Source organism: Streptopelia decaocto (assembly GCF_964273445.1).
Source record: "Streptopelia decaocto genome assembly, chromosome: 7".
Taxonomy (NCBI): Eukaryota; Metazoa; Chordata; class Aves; order Columbiformes; family Columbidae; genus Streptopelia; species Streptopelia decaocto.
The window spans coordinates 61,733,455-61,755,154 of record NC_138661.1 but is presented as its reverse complement, the minus strand read 5'-3'; positions in this window follow the sequence as shown (position 1 = coordinate 61,755,154).

Sequence of the window (21,700 nt, the reverse complement as noted above, 5' to 3'; positions counted from 1 at the left end):
CTGCTTGAACCTGACAAATGAAAAATTTTTATGATGTAAGGAAGAGAAAAAAGCAACACAAAAAGCCATGGCTTCTTATAGCATAGGACTTTGCATTTTAGATTTTACATGAATTTAGTGTATCCAAAGTAGCCAAGTACTGCAAATAAAAATCCACCAAAGGTTCTGCCAACCACCTTGCTTCTTGACTGCCCTGCCTCCTCTGTTTTAACGCCATTCCTGCATTAATTGTGGTATGTAAGCAATTCTGAGATGTACAGTGATATTTTTTGGAAAGTTCAGTAACTTTATTTTTAGGTCATTATTTGGGCTTCACGCTCAGCCCGTGACTGTGTAAGGACACATGCACCTACTTGACACAGTATGAACTGATTTCAGTAGAACTGTTTCTGGAATGAGATCTAAGACCAAATGAACCATTAAAAGCCCCTCCAATTTTTTTCACTGGGTTTTAAGTTATCCTTGTTGAGTAAAGCATTAACCAAATCTGTCTTTTTCTGACAGATGCCCTAATCCTGTGTTTGAACCTGCCTTGGATTTTAAGACGTTTAAAAGCTGAGGTCCAGGTAGGTACAGGCTTAACAGCAAATGTGTGATCCTACTGATCTCACTGGTTCATTGTATATAAACGAGTCCAATATCCTATGTAAAAATACATTTCTAATGCTTTATAAGTTCAGCTTTACAAAGCTCCACCTCAAAAAAAAAAAAAAAAAAGATTAAATAGTAAATAATATATATATCAGTAATAGCATAGAAATACATGTTACATCTGTGCTAAATGTAGTTATCACTGGAATTAATAATCATGTAATCAAGACACAACAAATGAAGAATTCAATTTCATGGCAAAGACACCAACCAAATTTAGTCTGTCTTGCATAGCATTTTTAAAAAGCTAGAAACGACTATGGATCCTGCAATAACTCTGGGTGGTATATGGCAAACATGCATAATTGACACATCGTAAGTTATTTAAATTATTCCCCAATATAAAAAGTATGCATTTATAGATAACTTTTGATTTATCCTTGAAAGCCTTGCTCATAGGAGAAAGCACACTACTGCTTATCTAGGTTTAAATACAATTACTTCTATAAATAAAAGTTAATTATGTGAAAAAAAAATCAAACAGTAGATTTCAATGTCCTTCGTTCATTAAACAGCACATATTATTTACAGTTATTTGAAAAAAAATATCACTAAACAATGATGTTATTCAATTAATAAGCCACAGGAAAATTGAAGCTATAAGATGATAATTCAGTAAAGCGTTTAAGGAGCCTCCTAATTTAACTCCATTGACAAGTCTTATACTCGTATTCTCTTCCTGGTGGGAGTCAGTCTCTAAACCACTTTTAGTTAACTGATGTACATAAAATACCTGAAGAATATCCTTGAATGTGCATATGAGTGTGCCAAGGTCTGCACTGTCCACACCTCAGCATACTCAGTACCTGACTCCAAAAATTTACTCTTATTTTCACTTGAAGATTATTTGATATGTATTGGTGCCTCCTACTTTCTGTAGAGAAATTTGCAGCATGTTGCTATATCAGCCTGGTATAAATGTTTATGCCCAATAAAACTAAGCTGCAATGAATACAAATGTCTTCATCATCACTGCCTCGAACTCAAGTCTTTCAAAAAGACTGCAAGATTACGAGTTTTCAAAAATCACAAGTCGCGTTTCCTCCTCTCACATCTTTATGATGTTTCCAGTTTTATGCCTGGGAAGTTTCAGGAATTATCTTGTGTCAGGGGGCCCAGCCTTCTGGAATAATCAAAATTATGTTTCATTACAGAAGCGCCTCTTATTAAAGCTACTCTCATTCATGATTTTTAAGTAGGCAATTCAAAAGACTAGACCTCACTCTCCTCTCAGTTACATTAGAATAACCCCATCAACTTCAATTATCGTATAATATTATGAAGATCAGAGACTTATCGTTGTCCACTTGCTGCTACCTATGGAATAGTACACTGTGGGCATCAAGTTTAGCTTTTTTCAGTAGAAAATGGTTTCTCTTTAAGACTTTTAATAATGAGATCTAACATAGGAAGAATCAAAGTGACTTTTAAGAACTTATTTGTTCCCTTTTGATTTTTTTTTCCTAATATCCCCTCAAAACTTAAACCAAAATCTAAAATAATGAGATTAAAACTATTTAAACCACAACATGTCTAGACTATTGAGTTATGTCTGCTTAAATCATACTAACTAATACAAGCTGAAGAGCCATGGCTTCCAGCTAAGTCTTCCGTGTATTTGGAAAGGCTTTATCAAGCCTGTGCTAAAAATTGCATTAAACTACATGAAAATTTTATTCCTAATGCATAAAACCAATTAGGACATTGCCTCACCACATTTCATTTCTGTTTTTAAAAATCTATGTGTGTTATTCACAATAGTGAAACTTCCGATTTTAGTAAGCCCGAGTTCTTCAGTCTTCAGGGAAGGATGTATCTTGTTACATTTTGAAAACTGTTTTCTTGTGATAACAGATGATTTTGAGAAAATTCATGATCAAAAAAGAATATACAGGAGTAGCCAATTCTGCTAAAATTAATAAATAAATAAAGACTGCTGAACTGCAGATGGAAGACAGACTGTGATCTGAAACCAATTATCACATCTGGAATATTGTGTCCAGTTCTGGGTCCCTCAGTTCCAGAAGGACAGGGAACTGATGGAGAGAGTCCAGCACAGGGCAACAAAGATGATGGAGTGGAGCATCTCCCTTATGAAGAAAGGCTGAGGGAGCTGGGGCTCTTGAGCTTGGAGGAGAGGAGACTGAGGGGTGACCTCATTAATGTTTACAGATATATAAAGGGTGAATGCCACGAGGGTGGAGCCAGGCTCTTTTCGGTGACAACCAACGGTAGGACAAGGGGTAATGGATACAAACTGGAACACAAAAGGTTCCACTTAAATTTGAGAAGAAACTTCTTCTCAGTGAGGGTGACAGACACTGGAACAGGCTGCCCAGGGAGGTTGTGGAGTCTCCTTCTCTGGAGACATTCAAGACCCACCTGGACACCTTCCTGTGTAACCTCATCTGGGTGTTCCTGCTCCAGCGGGGAATTGGACTGGATGAGCTTTCAAGGTCCCTTCCAACCCCCGACATCCTGTGATAAGCAGGTGTATCCAAATATCTACGACTATAGGGAACACATTTCTTAGTTTTCTATATTCTACAGTTTATTCTTACCTTTGGATATGATCTCCACTTCACACTGTAGGGAAAAGGGTTAGACACTTTTCTCCCTGATCCCTTATTAGTCCTTTTTAAAATGTCTTCTTCCTTTTTTATTTTATTTTATTTTTTTTTTTTAATCTGAATGATCCCTATCTAGAATCTTGTGCTGTTTCTCTGTATTGCTTCAAGAAACTTGTAATGGAGGAGGCTGACATAGCCATGACTCTGAATTTGATCTTTCTTGTTCAGAAGTCCTATTTGGGGAACAAATTATTTCATCTCTGGATCCTGGAAATAAATAGCTGTATATTCCCCTCTGGATAACCAGTTTTGTGCAGACATACTTAGCAGAATTCTAAGGATTGTGGAAAAAATTAATTACTTAAGAGGAAACCAGAAGATAGAATTTGTAAATTCACAGTTATTTCCAGGATTACATCTGTTGCTAGGACTCTGTGGTAACTTAAATACATACATAGCTTCCATGCAGAAATGATGCTATCTATGACAATAATTACAAAAATATCTGGAATAGTTTTAAAAAGCAACCCTGGAATAGTCAGAACAGCATAAATTTGTCTATAATCTAAAATACTACTAATTTGCCTATAATTCTAAAACACTACTGGATTTCCACTATTTACCCCACCTTTACCCATTTAGTATAACTTCAGAATTTTACTGCTTTTGGAAATAAGCCTTTATCATGGAAATGTGACCAGTGGGAATTCTAGTGGGGAAAAAAATAAAATCCAAAGTCTGAAGAGCAGAAAGCTGAAATAAGAGTAAATCACTTAATGAGTCCTGGTTTGAGCTGAGTTTGAAGAGAGTCTTTAAACTCAGAGATGACCTGAAAAGAAGGGAATTTTCAGAATAATGTGGTAAACATATCCTAGAATTTGTATAATACAGAAACTTCACTCCAGAAAAACAGCCCCAAAAAAGAAACAGATTTGTTTTCAATGAAAAGGTTTAAAGTCATAGTGTAGTTGACTTAACTGGACCATTTCTAATTTACCTCTGGTGAGGATCTTGCCTAATATCTTTAATTTCAATATAATTGTGGATATGACACAGATGATTTTATAACATTTCTTAACTTTTCAAATAAGCCTATGCTTAGTGAGCAAAGCTTTTTAATATCAGGTAAATTACACCATTCATCCTAATTTATTTGCACCTTTCAAATCTAGAACTAGAAGAAATTTCTTTTTTTTTCGGAAGACATGTATTTTAAAGCATACAATTTAAATGTTTATATTAAACTACAAAACATGGGAAGCAGGATTTGCAAGATGACTCTTCAAAAATTCCTTGTAAGGAGATATCGGTACCACCCTGGTTTAGGTACCTACTCGAAAAATCTAATGTGTGTGGCTGATCTCTTCCAGCTGTATGAACAGTAAAGAGAGGGAGGATCCCTCAGGGACCAGTTTGGATAATCCAAACTGGGCTCCAAACTCTGAATATTGCTCTGGAGGAACCTCTGTTAACTGTACCTCAAGCAGATACAATTCATTCAGTACTGGGAATATCTCCTTCCTAATGTTCCAGTTGCTTACTACTATTTAATTTTGACATCTCTAGAATTTATTTAGTACATGTAATTTAGAACATATACATTTCACAACTATTTATTGAGACAGATCGTACAAATAGTTGTTTGTAGTTACTTTGAATGCATTTACAAGAACAGCAACTAGCTTTGAAAAACATGTTCATTGCATAGGCAAGTTCAGGTGACATCAACTACACAGCTTAAGTTCCTCAACAGTATATGCCTGTAAATTCCAAGTGACTTATAACATCAAATAATTATAATTATAGGATTTTTAAAAAATAAAATAACTTATTTAATGGTTGCCAAAGACAATCTCACTTGTCCAAGGAAAGAAATAATATGATTACAATTTTCAGAGAAATTAGAAGAAACACACATTTTATCAGAATAGATGCGCTAAGTTTAATAATGATTTTAAAGCTTATAGATGCAGGTCCCTCAAGATCTCATGTGAGTTATGAAATCTAATTTTGTTCTCATAACTCTGCAATAAAGTTTTATAAATGTTGTAAAAAAGGTTTTTACTAAGAGTGAACAGAAATCTGAACTATCTGGCCAAGTAATAAAAATGCATTCCTTTGTTGCAAAGTGTCAGACAAGAAGGTTTACCTGAAAATTGATCCATAAGTCTTCCTTTTCCACTTGAGTGCATTCATTTTTTCTTCATAGGATAATGGGTTTTTTTAATGTTTTTTCCATTAACATCTAACTTAACTGCTAGAAAAAAAGAGGCAAACATAAAAAAAGAAGAGAGAAAAATAGTCAAGAAAAAGCTCAGTAATCTTTGATGATAGTGCGTTCCAACTTTGCGATGTGTTTTGTTGTTTTACTTCTTATTAGTTACAACGGAAAATGTAACTCTGGGCTTCCTCCAGCATCACAAAAGGGGTTGTAGAAGTAGTTTGACCACCCTTACGCTGGGATAATCTTGAAAGGCAGATCTGGTATCACCTGAGATACAAACTTGGAAACAATACTATGATTGTAATAAAATAAACTCTTGTGCAGTATTCCAGGTGTGTGCACTCAGATTGAATTCTGGCTACCTCCCATGAACACCTCTGTCCAGAAAAAGATTACAACACATTGTTAGAAGATGCATCATTATTATTTTGGACAGAAAAATCTGATTTTTAAAATGTTTTTAATAAGGAACATTCACACTTCAGAGAATATTTTTTGCTGCATTTGTTAGCTTTTGTTGCTGAATGTCTCAAAAATCCTTTTTTTTTTTTCTCTGAATACAGCTTTTACAACAGAAGATCAATAATTACTTTCCCACTGTCATTGAGAAATAATGACATGTCCATGTATTTGATCAGCTGCAAATTAGGCCTTTAGCTAAATGGCACCCCTTGGGCAAGCCAGCCATGGTAGAACAGGCAGATGATTTTGCTGTCAGACGTGCCTGCGTGGCGATGCACACAGAAAGCAAAATATACCTTTTTTTTGTTATCATCTCCACTTTTCTTTACGAATATAATAAAACATAGCTGAGGCGATTACTGGAGCCCTCAAAGCGATAGTTGTGCTTACCCGTTTTGCTGGGTAGGGACAGATAGATTTGTTAACATAAGTAGCTTAATTACACCATGTACAGTTGTGACCAGTTTCATATTGTCCCAGTTACACCTGTGAATCTTAAAAATAACATGTAATAGTAAAAAAGTATCCTTATTCTACTTCTTTAATTAAGAATTTTATTTCACTTTTATAACTTCATTCGTGTGATGAGATTTAAAACAAGCATTGCTTCCATTTTTACTTCCCACCCCCAAGACATTATTTTATACTTCTACGTCTACATGGCTGATGTGTTTGTTATAGTGGAATGACTCCATACCTCTAAAGACTCTCATGCTATTCTTGGAGGGGACTTGTTTTAAAACTACACTTTAGTTAGTGAATGTCTTAAAAAAAATAGAGTCTTTCCTTGTTCCTTCTTTTGTTGCACAGGAAGCTGGAAAAACTCCAGTGATTTCTGGTATTACTGTCTTATAAATTAGAACAATATATTTCTTGAAATTTCACAGAGTGCTGAGGGGTTTTGGCAGTACAAAATGGATAATGTGCATTAAGATTAGTCTTCAAACTACTTTTCCATATGTATGGAAACTCTGAAGAACCTTGATTTTCAACCAGAGAACTCTCCTCATGTCTTATTCCTTACATATTAATTACTCTGAAAGGAACAATATAATGACAAAAATGAAAAATAGAGGAGGAGAGAAATAGGAAATGGAAAAAAGCAGGATACTCAAAAGAGTTACATTTTGTAGCACTTTGGTGAATAAAATACACATTTCAACTAAAACAATTATACCCAACTCCATGTAATTATACTGAATGCAAACCCAACTTGAGTTTAACTTGCTAGAGAAGCTATGCAGTTTTCCTGTTTAAAAAGACAGATTTTATCAGCAGCTACAGGCAGTTCAATTAAAATTGGAGGCTTCACCACCCAGAAGCCTGCTGGCACTGTCTCGATGAGCTGTAATTCTAATTGGAAACTTTGCAGTCAGCACACAACAAAGAACCACATTCTCTGCAGATGTTACCCAGGTACCACGTCTGGACAGGGTAAAGTGAAGCGCTCTGTAGATGAGGGGGGAGATGAAGAAGTCTGGATCTGCCTGATCTACCAAGCCAGCTCATTCTTCCGTCATGAGAGATCTTGAATTTCACTTTTCTGTATATTCTAAAATGCTTTTCCTTCAGATGTTTTTACTTTTTTTCTTCTGGCAGAGTTAAAATCTATTCTGTAGATCCAAGCAAAGGCCAGAGGGGATTGATTATATGCAAGAAAGCTTTTACAAGGAGACGACTAGCTTGAAGCATGTTAAAATGAAAGCTGAAGTAATGGTAACTCACACAATTATATTTGAATCTATTTGTACATTTTAGAGCTTCTGATAACTGACTCAATGTAATTGTAGCTGACAGAGTCTTTGAAAGAAATATCATCAGCTCCGTTATTAGTATTTGATTATTGTTGAACAACCTCTTTTCATCACTAAATGTTCGTAAGTTCAGTAGTAATGTAGATGAGAGCACTTTATTGCCTCTCTATGCTCTTTTTCCTTCTCATCTCACAGCCACTGAATTCAGTGTAAAAAGCCCTAAAGAACTTGTAATGTAAACTTTACCAAGCAGAAGCATTTAAAAAAAAAAAAAAAAAAAACACACAAAAAAACACCAAAACAAACCTGAAAATAGGTGATAACTACAACCAGAGAGTTCCAATTTTAGCTGGAATGTTATGGCAAGACAGTATTCTCAGTTCGTTAACTGTTGATACTTTACTAATTAGAATGGAAACATACGACAGTTATTTCCCTCTGTGTTATTTATTTCAGGGTTTGACCAGATTTTTATGATACTATTTGTAATGTGTGGTATAGCCTAAATATGTTTCCTACTGTTATATAGGTCTAATATTTAATATAATTGGTTTTTTTTTAAACTGTCAAATTCTTAATCAAAATCACTTCCAAAAATCTTCAGAGAATGTAATATCACAGTATTGCCCAGTTCCAATAGTTAATATGCATATCAGTAACAACAAACAGTGGTCAATATGCATATAAGTAACCAGCCCAATTTTGTGGGTGGTATTAACAGTGTTTTGCTTTTGTCTTCTTCGTATTTTTTTTATAATTTCCAAGATTCTAGCATTAGGCTCACTCTCTGCTGACGTTTCTGCAAGCAGAATTTCCTTGTTCACTGTTGGGATTTGCAGCTGCAGAAAGGATTGACTCAGCTTGGAAGAAAACAAGTGACCTGGCAGTGCCAGCAGGAATCTCGACATTGAAAGGTGTGAAAGATGGGGGAAAAGACTGAATTTAAGAGAATTAATAGAATGTCATAGAAAGAGGAGGAACATGGAAATGGAAGGAGAAAGCTTTTCAAGTAAAAGGGCCATTTCAACTCTTAATTGCAGATGAGATGTTAGCACTTTGAACTCGTTTCACTGAATCACCTTGAACATTTTCAGTAGGATTTGGGAGACTGGGCAGAAGTCAAAAGGTAAGTCTTCCACTATATTTAAGTAATTTAACTGGTTTTAAGTGTACATTCATCTCTCAAAAGATTTTTTTACATCAAAGGAAGAAAGTAAAAATTCTAGACGGTAAGTTTTTAGTGTTATGATTTTTTTTCTTGTAGGTATGATCATAGTAACTTTTTCAATCTCATCTTTGAAGAAGAACCTACTGATGTGTTTTAGGCCCTTTAAAGTCATCTAATGTCGTATCTTTACTTTTTTTTTCAGGATCTAATAACAATGAATAAAAGCAAGATTAATACTTAAAGGGGATAACGTCAAGGGGTGTTGTGGTTTTCTTCTGTCTTTTGGAAATGGAATGTACCTTGGAATCGGTGTTTTCTTTTAGGAGAGAATACATTGGGAAGGTTTGGAATTTTAATTAAATGTGATGCTCAAATTAATTGCGCTCTATTACTACTATGACTATTTGGATGAGAACTCATGGCATTTTTGTTGCTCGTCTATGGCAACATCCCTCAGAAAGGGAGATTACTTACAAATAACAAGAATTCCTAAAGATATGTTGTTTACATGTACATTGCCACAGTTGGCACATATATGTTTTATCTTTTTATCCCATTCACAATATATCACCCTGACAAATTCAAGCTGTACCCTTCTTAGAATACACCCTGTGTCAGGTCTGTTACTCAAGGATTTGGAGACTCCAAGGAGAGGAAGGAGGGAGAGGAGATGACCTGAAGAACTCCTGTCATTGCAAGATGACTTTATAAAGTGCAACATCTGTCCTAGCTTCTTCTGCAATAGTGTTGCAGCTGGTGAAAAAGTAGATTAAGCTCTGTCTGGCTTATTTTGTGTTCTAGATACATGAGCCGCAATGCCTGAAAGGCTCTGCCCTAGCAACCTTCTACAATAGCACTCCTACTGTTCTCTCTAACAATCCATGCAGAGAGAACCATTTCCTCAGACCACCGTGTCAGGAACACCTGTGTGGAATGACCACAGTCACCCAGCTCCAGGTGAAACTCAAGCATTACTTTGGAAAGATCCCTACAGCATAGTTTCTCCCCCAAAAGCACAGTATATGGTAAGTCATTCATGCTGATTTGTTTTGCCTGTATTCTCATAGAAAAGGCAGTAGCTACCGAGAAGCTACTTTCATAAAATGATAGAATAACGAGGGAGAATGCTGATCCCTCAGAACATGCTTTTCTGAGAGTCCTGAAATGCCATGTTAATGTCCCAGTGGGGATTGAGCTCTTAATATAATCTACCAATGACAGGCAGAATCTCATTGCAATAAACTGGGTTTCTAACTGAATTATCAAACCTCATGTAGTCAGTAATCTGTCTTGGGGCCAGACTGCTAACCATAACTATGGAGTGCTTAACCATTATGGTACCAAAAAATCACATAAGCAGCTGAGATTAGTTTTGATTCTCCAGAACTTAAAAATTTCCTTAATTTTAAGCAGAAAAGAGTCTCAGTGAAGATAATTGACATTTCAAGTTGGATAAAGATACAGCTGTTCTTGAAGGTTCTGTCACATCATGTTTTGACCCTGAGCACGACAACTTGTTTTAGCTAGGAAAGACTGAAGATTTCCTTAGAAATTATGAGGGGTTCTGTATTTTTGTTGTACTCACATTGTTACAATGCAACAAGAAAATTGGTATACAAATTTTTCATCTTGTGGTAGTTTACAGGCACCTTCCCATCAACACACACAAACCAACAACCAAACAACAACAAAAAAACAACCAAACCAAAAAACCCAACAAAACCAAAACCAACTAACAAACCAGCCAAAGGCTCACATGTTCCTCAATGCAAAATATTATCTGAGGAAATCCTGTAGTATCACATGCAGTTCTGAGAAACATTCTTCTGAAGGGAGCCAAGTAATTCTCCTGAGATCTGTTCTGTAAAATATATATAAAATCCTGCTTTTCTACAGGCACTTACAGTACTAATTTTTGTATTTTCCTTTTTCTCCCGGGTGTAAAAAGCTGCATTATAGCTGCCATTCTTTCTGCCATGCCTTTCTGCTTGCTCAGGTGCTGGCAATAGGCTTAGGCTTCAATTCAGCAAAGTATGTGAGCTTAATTTCACTGTGGTTCACCACGGATACATAACTGTGCTAGATAAGGCCCTCAGCACTGGGAAAATCCTTTCTCCTTCAGAAGTTTCAACCTGTTTGGTAGTTACAAAGTCATCCCTAACAATTTTATGGAAACCGAGTCCTTGAGAATGTAGTAGTTTTGGTGTTGCTATCACTTACATGCTGTGGACTGTGTTACAATCATTAAATATGTGATAATCATGCCATCCAGTCTATTTCTGCATCTGTTCGAACTTTTCTTACAAATATTGCTTCCAACCCAATACTAAGTTTGGTGAAATTACTGAAGACTTTATGCATAGGCTCTGAAAGCTATTGGTTTCTTGGCTAATCATATATTGAGCACTTTGTTATAAAATAGCAGCCACATAATAGTTCTTCAGGCAGAGATGGGCACTGCTACTAAGAGCTAGAAGTAAACTGGGAGTTTTGGCATTCATAAAAAATTACAGCAACCATCATTGTGTCATAATATTAATAAATATTTTTTCATATTAAATCAGACTTTGTTTAAAATTAAATTAAAAATCAACATTGTTTCCTTAACTTCTTTCAGCATACATGTAGATACTAACATTTTGTTATTAGAAAAACATCCCAAAACACTTGTGATTTACTAAGGAAACCAAACACCTTTTGCCCCTGTGTAAGTAATCACAAATTATTTATAAAACAATCCAAAGAAGGAAAGCTATGGCACAGGGCTACCCATAATGTCCCTTTAAAATTATGAATAATTTAAAATCTTATTTATAGGTATAAATATGGAGTTATTCTATCAGTAAAATATATGAGTATATAAAGTCTGTAGAGATAAGAGATACAACGAACTGCTGAGCTGTATTTGCATATTTTGCAATATTGCAATGCATATCTCGGCTTCTTGTATAATTGATTTCAATGTATTTTGTTTTGAAGCTGCTACAGCAACATTAAAGTGTCAGAGACTTCAATTTATACACCACTCTGCCCAAACCTGTAGTCCAGTCACAGAAAGGGAGGCAGTCACAGCATGAGCTATTTCTTATTTTGCTTGAAAACACCTTGCAAATAAACGCTTTACAGCTCTCAAATCCTCACCTTAATTATGGATTAGAAAACTCTTCAGACAAGAAAAGCATGAGATATGCAGACAAACACAGTTCTCTTGAGGATGCTGAGTGTGCAATATGGTCACTGATCTGTCACTGCTGATTTACCTTTGGATCACCTTAATGTTTCTGTAGCAGCAGGAAATATATCTTCCATGGGATGCTGTCAAGCTCAGAGATGTTGGTACCTTTCAAGCTTAATAACAACATGGTTTCTCATTCATCTAAAACTACCAGAATCTGATTTGTGGCTTTCACATGGCTGATGTGAATTTTTAAAAGCCTTCCAGGAAATTACCAGGTTTGTTAAAAAGTTGTGATATTTTACTATCATGCCCACAAGTCAAGGTTTAACCACAGTCCCTATAAGGCTTAACCACAGGGAATATTTCCACATCCCAAAATTGAAGCATTTATGAAGGAAACATAAGTAACTTACTTGACAAGTATTCACTTAATAATGCATATAAACCTGCCTTCAAACTTGTTAATTTCATAATAGAAATTTAATTATTCAGACTTAATTTAAAACATCTTTTTAGTTAAATATTGCATTATGATAACATTTGTTTTTCTGTGTAGTGGATAATATACCAGAGTTTTAGGCAGTTACATTTCCCTTCATCATGGGGTTACTGTAGAAGTGGACATGAACATTTCTACTTTTGTTTGCTTGTTTTGTTTCAGAGTATTAACAGGGAAATGTAATGAAACTAGAGAAACTCCGTGAGAACTGACATATGCTGCCTGGCAAGCTGGGAATTCTTCCTTGCCATGCTGGGAGAAAGGGAGGAATTATTTCATCATACAGCTGGGGTGATTTTTATGACTTTAGAAATGAGAGATACTTGCCATTCTGTAGGAATTACCACTGCTCACGTTGTGGGGAGGGAGAGAGAATTTGAGGATTTCATATATACTCAAGATGTTAGTCTAGTTCAACCACGCTGGAACATAACATTATAGAAAAATTTATCTAGAGAAAGAATGAGATTTGTAAGCAAGCATTCTGGCTAAATTAGAGCCATTCAGCAGGTCTGCAATTTACTTGCAGATGAGATGGAAAAATGGGAGAAAAGAATAACAAACTAATAACAGGTGTTAGTTACTAATCCTAACTCACCATGACTCCATATTTACATGTTTTAAAATGAACAAAGTGCATTAAAAGCAAGTTTCTCATGCATTTTATGTTTCGCATACACTTCAGAACAACTAGACACCAGATTTCTTTACTCACTTATTTCAAGAACTTCTTTGGTTCTTGTCTTGTATTTGTTCTGACAGTTTTATAGCCTAATTTCTCCTGCAGACAAAGCAGCCAATACCACATCAAAATAAAAACATTGCAAGAGGCATCAGTCCCTTTAAGTCTCAGTCTCATATTAGATGACAAAGGATTCTAGGACATAGACACAATTAATTTAATTCTAAAAGAATTCAATTCCAAAACAGTGTAACTGAAAATTATTTTAGATTCACTCGAGTCTGTTGAAAAAATAATAGGATGTTATCATGCATGCAACAATTTTAAAGAATCTGTTGCTTTTACAGAATGGAAAATGTATTTCTAATAAAGTCAAAGGAAAATCTTTTATTATGAGAAGCACTATTATGTTTATTCTAGGGTAAATTTCATTGATGGTAAATTACTGTTTCTAAATTCTATATTAATTTGAAGTGAATATAGCAATGAACTGAATAAAGCTACTACTGGTATGCCACAGTGATAAAATAATTTCTAATTAAAAAAAAAAAAAGAAAACAGCCACATATCTTTTCTAGATTTTGTATAAATTACCTGTATCAAACAGCGACTTCTCTGGAGGACAAACAATGGTATCTCTGGCAGCTGCATCTTGCTGCTTTTGGATGCTGGAAAAAATATTAAAATTTGTACATTTTTAGATAGAAATATATATGCAGTTTGTATTCTGTCCAATAGCATGCATAATTATACAAATAAAAATATAACAAGATGAAAGGACAGAATATCAAGAACATATAATAACATAAACTATCTGGCTTCAGCCTACAAATTACACATTAAGAACTGCTATAGCATTTGAAGGAAATGAATCAGAATTTTAGCCTGGTAGTGTGTCTCCTTATTGGTCATTTTAATATTAAACAACTTTGTACTTTTTTGATAGCTTCTCATGAACAGAAAGAAGTTGATATGTAAGGAGAAATATATCATAGTAGGTGATTACAAAACCAGAACAAATTAGCTTTTAGAATTTCTAGATTATTGTGTTCTCATATAGCAGGTGCTTGAAAAAGAAAGCAAAGGAGATACAGATCTTGTCCCAGATGTGATGGAACAGTAGTCACAGTTTGGGAAGGAAGGTGTTCAGTGTTGCTTGGCCCTACACTGACAACCCAGTGGAGCATCTTTCCTGAGCAATCACTCCTGCCATTCCCGAAGACTAATCATCTCCACAGAACAGCTATAGCAGAAGGACCATAGGAGAACGACGTAGCAAATAACATGGCTTGCTGTTCAAACACTTTAGATTAAATGAAGTCTCACTTTCAGAAATGAGTATTCTACCACATTGTTCTAATTTTGCCCATTTTCCAAAATTTTGAGGACCTCTGACTGCACAGAGCTCCAGTGGAATCCTAAAAAAGTGAGGATTATTGCTATTGCTCCTTCATCACCTCCTGAAAGAGAATAATCATTTCATCCCTTGCAGAAGTGGAAAGGATAATCAGCTTTTAGAATTCAAGCATTATTGGGATATTAGGTAGATTTAAGTTAGCATAAGGGGGATTGTAATACTATAGATGTTGAAAAACCAAGGAGGTATAAAACTTTAAGCCTCTGGCTGAAGTATGAAGCAGTAAACCCACAAAAATGTTGACATCTGTAATGCTCCAGGGATGTAAATGAATTCATTGTAACCTAAATGATAATTGAGAACTTTCACTGATAATTTAGGATGAGTAAAAATTTTAAAATTGGATCTGGTTACAACGTGGAGCTCTGTGAAGTTTCTCACCACAGTGAAGGTCAGAGTCTATTTTCTTAATTGTGAGTATTACTGCTGAGTTCCTGCATTTCCTAGCATGAGTTCTTTCCATTGCATACACAATCAGCAGCTACCTTGTAAGGCACCTAATAAAAATTACCTTTCCATCTATGTGTGTGTCTTTTTATATTAATTACCATGTTTCAAGTTTTCCTGAATCACAGCAACTCAAAACAACAAACACACTATAATGTGAAATTCAAGTTTAAAGCAATCTAGTTGATTGGTTCCCATTTTACTTACAGTATCCAAAATATTGTAAAGGACAAGTGAAAAGACATTCACAAAATATACACTAAAACTAAAATGTTTGGTTACCAGTGGAATATTATCTTTTGGTTAACTTGTTAAATCAGTAATATTTAGTAGCTCAACACCAAGCAGTTTATTTTCCCCTAAAGTAAAACTTCACAGTAGAACTCAGATTAAAAATGGCCTAAAGAAAGGACTTAATCTGATTAGGAGATGACAGCTCCATCCCATATCAATTTACAAAGTCAGAAGTGGTTAGCTACATCAGTTTTCCTTGGTTATTATGTTCAGTCTTGAATAAATGAGGGGGAAAGTCTATCTGTGCTCCTCACATGCAGTCATTTAATTCACTATTCTTTTCTGGTAAATCTCATTCTACAGTGCTCCTTTGAAATATGGTTGGTGATGCCAATTACCACAGGCATATTGGTTGAATGGAATATGTGTCATTTTATTAGAGAATAAGACATCACTGAATTCCATTGTAATTTCTGTATCCCTTACTATTTAATTCCCATACTGTTTATTTTTTATTTCAGAGGGTGTCCATGCATCTTTTGCTCCCACTCAGTTTCTCATTATTTCTCCATTAAGTCAAATTACAATGTAATTCAAAAATATCCAAATTGATCAAAGACGAGACTGCCTTTCGAAAGCTGAAGAATCATAGAATGATCGGTTTCCTTCATTTATAATTGTTGTCTTATCAGATATTCAATTCAGTTGAACACAACACAAATTTAGTTTAGAAACCAGCAGCCAACCTGATACATTGCTTGCAATATGGATATTTTATCACAAAACGTCAATAATCCCAGAAATAAGCACTAAAGGAAAACAGACCAAATTAAAACTGAGTTCATTAGCTTAAGCCGAATTATCATTTAAAACTGAGTTTGTTAAAAAACAAAGTTTTAAACAGAAGTGGAGTGTTCTTACTGATATTGCTTGACCAACCTCCTTAACTTTTATGAGGACATAACAAGATGGATGGATGATGGCAGAGCAGTGGACGTGATCTACCTTGACTTGAGTAAGGCATTTGACACAGTCTCCCACAGCATCCTTACAGCTAAACTGAGGGAGTGAGGTCTGGATGATTGGGTAGTGAGGTGGACTGCGAACTGGCTGAAGGGAAGAAGCCAGAGAGTCGTGTTCAATGGGGAGCAGTCCAGTTGGAGGCCTGTATCTAGTGGAGTGCCTCAAGGGTCAGTACTGGGGCCTGTATTATTCAATATATTCATCAATGATTTGGACAAGGGAATTGAGTGTACTACCAGCAAGTTTGCTGATGACACGAAGCTGGGAGGAGCGGCTGACACGCCAGAAGGCTGTGCTGCCATCCAGAGACCAGGACAGGCTGGAGATTTGGGCACGGAAAAATTTAATGAAATATAACATGGGAAACTGTAGAGTCTTATATCTGGGTAGGAACAACCCCAATTTCCACTATAAGTTGGGGAATGACCTATTAGAGAGCAGCGTAGGGGAAAGGAACCTGGGGGTCCTGGTGGACAGCAGGATGACCATGAGCCAGCACTGTGCCCTTGTGGCCAGGAAGGCAAATGGTACCTGGGGTGTATTAGAAGGGGGGTGGTTAGTAGGTCAAGAGAGGTTCTCCTGCCCCTCTACTCTGCCCTGGTGAGACCACACCTGGAATATTGTGTCCAGTTCTGGGCCCCTCAGTTCCAGAAGGACAGGGAACTGCTGGAGAGGGTCCAGCACAGGGCAACAAAGATGATGAAGGGAGTGGAACATCTCCCTTATGAGGAAAGGCTGAGGGAGCTGGGGCTCTTTAGCTTGGAGAAGAGGAGACTGAGGGGTGACCTCATTAATGTTTACAGATATATAAAGGGTGAGTGTCAGGAGGATGGAGCCAGGCTCTTCTCAGTAATAACCAATGGTAGGACAAGGGGTAATGGGTACAAACTGGAACACAAAAGGTTCCACTTAAATTTGAGAAGAAACTTCTCAGTGAGGGTGACAGACACTGGAACAGGCTGCCCAGGTGGGTTGTGGAGTCTTCTTCTCTGCAGACATTCAAAACCCGCCTGGACACCTTCCTATGTAACCTCATCTGGGTGTTCCTGCTCTGGCGGGGGGATTGGACTGGATGATCTTTCGAGGTCCCTTCCAATCCCTGACTTTCTGTGATTCTGTGATATATTAAATTTAGATGGAGTCCTGGCTTCAAGAGGGTTTGTGTTTTACCCACATTGCACAGTTAAGTCATAGTCCATTTTTACACAAAAACAGGGATTGGCCACCTGACAAAGACTTAGCAACTTGTTCAATTTTTGTAGAAGGATACTTCGGATTAATTACCTTTTCTGCTTGTAAAAGGTTGTCCTGAAGAAACAAACAGAACCATACCGCTCTTCTTTCATTCCAGGGCTTGTGCAGTGCACTGTCTGGTGTGCGGAGAGCTTCAGCAGGCTGTTGCACATTTGGCTGGAAGGTGCAGATATGTGGCAGGTAAAAAAAAAGAAAATATGAAACTAATCATCGTGTGTGTTGGTGTAGCAACTTCAAATATTTATGTAAAGTCTCTAAGTACTGTACGTTTAAAAAAAAATAGTGGTTCATAATGATACAACACAGTCCAGTAAAAGAAATGCGACAATATCTCTTGCTGCAGTCCCAGCTGAGACTACACTTAGTCTTACACAAACGTTCCACAGTTGTTAATGAGAATCTGGGGGAAAAAAATAATAATTAAAAATAAATAAATGTTTGAATGTGATCCATGCAACATAGGATTATCATAAATCATCAAGGATATTCTAGCACATTTACCACTGTCGACAGAGACACCTAACGTATTTTTAAGAGTAAATTTTTTTCAAATAATATATTAACTTGAATTCTTTTATACTAGTTCAGATTTTTTTTTGGCCTAGCTCCTTCTGGTTTGAGAGGTGATCTAGCTCATTATTTGATAAATTTTAGGAATAGCTCATCACAATCTTGTAACATCACGCATTACTTTTCAAAGTTAATAAACCGATATTCAAGAAAGGGATAAGCAGAGAAGAGCTGAACTGTGTAAGCAGGTGAACACATGTGAATGCACGTGTTTACAGAAAGAATTAAAAGTCTTTCTATAATATTGTTTTCAGTGAATCATTTTGGTTGGAAGACACCCTCAAGGTCGAGTCGAACCATAACCTAATTCTGACACTAAACCAAGTCCCTAAGAACCTCATCTGAACGCATTTTAAACACCTCCAGAGATGGTAACTCCACCACTGCCCTGTGCAGCCTGTTCCAATGCCCCACAACCCTTTCCATGAAGAAATCTTTCCTAATATCCAATCTAAACCTCCCCTGGTGCAAACTGAGGCAACCGGGGCCAGCCCACGTGCCTGGTGTCAGCTACAAACAAGAGCAGAGTACTAAGAACTCAGTAGTCCATGTAAACTCAAGAGCTGTAGGTAGTTACTGTATTTGTTTGAAGAGCACTACAAATATTTTAGCACAAATTCATTCTGTGATACTATTGAAGATTTTTTTTTAATGTTGATTTGGTAAATACATAGTTTTTCATTCTGGGTCAATGAGAGGCGGTACACCTGAAAGAAGCACCACCAGGTGAACCCCCAAAAAAGAAGACAGCATCAAGAAAATAAATGTTGACAATTTCTGCAATAGTTACATAATAAACACATATACAATACCATAAATATAATATATAGAAAATACATAGAATAGCTTTGTATAAAAAACAAAGTCCAAACCCCTGATTCTCTGGTCATATCCTCATCAATCTGACTGCAATGTAGGAAACTGCGGAGATAATTTAGTAAAGAAATCAGTCCTTGAATCTCTGTGTTCATCCAATGCGGTTTGAGCCTTGTAGGCTGCTCTGTCAGTCAAGACACATCTTTTGACAGTCAGATCTCGTTTTTAGTACCTTTACCTCTGCAATTATTTTTCCCAAGGCATAAATTCCTTGGCCGAGTTTAGAAGCATTCAGATAAGCACAACTTTTTTTGCAGCTGGTTGATCATACAGACATCTCTGTTCAGGTGGTGGCAGTTTAAGTAATAACAAAAAATTCCTTTTGAATTGTAACTCTGAGTAATATGTCTACGTGGCAAAAAAAAAAAAAATCAGGGAATGAAATTATCACAAATTTCTCTCAGTATTTTAAGCTTGGTAAATAAATAAAACAATCCATTTTAAGTACTTCAGTAGTATCTTAAAAATCAAGGTACATATTCTTAGCTGAATGCATCTTGCTGAGTAATATTTAACTCAGGAGCTGATTATAGCCAACAGATGGTGCAAATATTGCTTACCTGTAATTAGGATATTTTATTTTTGATTTATATTTCATCGCTATATCTTTACACATCTCATACTGGAGAAAACAGCTATTCATGCCATAATGCTCAATTAAAAAAATGCTGCTTTTCCTGCACCTTCTATATTCAGAAAAGAAATATGTGTTGTGCACAGTTTATGTTGTACAACATATGCTTAGATAATCTCTCCAGTCTAATCTTGAAGCATTCCTTGTTATCTTCAGTGGGCCTTATTTCATGATGTCAACACCATCAACAAACTACATAACACATCAGCAACGTAGTATTAAGGTTATTAGCACCAGTTGTTGTTTTGGTTTTTATAATCCCTATAATTTTAATACAGTTTTGATGAAAATGTTTCCAAAGGAATAAAAAAAAATCATCTCCAGTTTTACTACATATATCATATCTTAAGATCTGATCACATACCCTCTGCATGACCAGCTGCTAAAATACTGGCTGCTTATCCATATGGATGAAAATTACTCTTTAAATTCTGGATGCCTCTAAAGTAAACAGTACCTCACTCTTTGCTCTTTTCATGTTTTGACAGTTACCCTAAGGAGTTATTAGCACTGAAACCATCAGGCCTGTTTTACTGTCCTATCTGTAATTATTCATTCACATGTCCATATAACTATTTTTTAATCTCTGCAAAGGTCATTATTCTTGACTTCTAATCAGTCAAAATACATTTATATCTGAAATGCATCTATATTCGACGATCTTTTCAGGGCATCACAAATATTGCAACATAGCATCTATTTAATTTATCCGATCAGTATCTCATTGAGATCTTTAAAAATCAAAGTCTTTATGACAGAGTTCCTGAATAACTTGAAAAATATTTTATATTGTAGATTATTCACACAAAGTGTATTGAAATACCTCTCTATACTGTATATTTGCAACATACTTTCACTACCACAGGCTGGATAGGGCTCCTTGTGTGAGCCAACCTATCTGGTTTAAAGGCTGTTTTTCATTTCACAAAGATGGAAATAATATCTTCTAGGTTGTTGAGCCTGAAATACTGAAAAAGTGACTTGTAAGGCAAAACTAAAAAGAAGCATTTAGGAATATAAAGCTATAGAAAATGCAGATATATCACTCTCTTCAGACCAAATAAAAAAAGAAATAATCTATTCATCAGATTAGTATCTGAATTAGTCCAAGGGTTCATATCTACAAAAAAATTGTTTAGATGTTAAAGTAGAAAAGCCTAAGTCATTTTCTATCCATTTTGTGTTTAACTTCTGTCTTGTTCTCCAACAGCAAGCCTTTTCCCACTGTTCAAAGAAATATTTTTGGGTAAGGGATTAGGTGCTTGAAAATAACCCTGATTTACTTTCTTTCTGTTGCTAGTGCTTTCTATCTACTATTATCCTAGGGGAGCAGCTATTACATGAGCACCATTTTGATATGCAGAGTTAAACACGACTATATTGAACTGTATTTTTTAAACTGTTTTTTTCTACACTGAGGTTTATCTACTACATTATAATATTAAGTGCTTGCCAGTTGCCTTGAGTTATCTAATGTATTTATAAAAACTACAGTGAATTCTATTTTTTCTGGCTTTACCAAGCCCAAGCATTATACCTCATTTGTTAAAATGCATCATTTAACTTGCTTTCTAATAGTTAATTTCTTCAACACAGACAAAGGTATTCTTCCAACACCTCTCAAGGGATCTCTCTTGCCAAGAATCTGTGCGGGTGGAACTTCACATGGCACAAAGGTTTCTCTAGGTCAAAAGATGAATGTACCCAAATGCTAAACTGTATGAACAAATCTGTATTACAAAAATACTTGTACCTCATAATACCTTGCAACAAAAATTCCTAAATACACAAATAACAGTGCATTGCAGTATGCTTCGTGCTAACAATCTTGTAGCTTTCTCTGAGTTTTGTGGCATCTAGATCAGTCAAAAATGTAGTCTTTTCTAGACAAATATCTTTACCTCTTTTCCTAAATGTGTCATAAAATACATATGGTATTTCTATAGTTAATGTTTCTATAGTTAACGTTTCTTACAATGATTGCATTAATAGATTCATATGGATTTACAGCAATCTGTTAGTATGATCAGAGGTATCATGAAAAATACCTTTTTAAA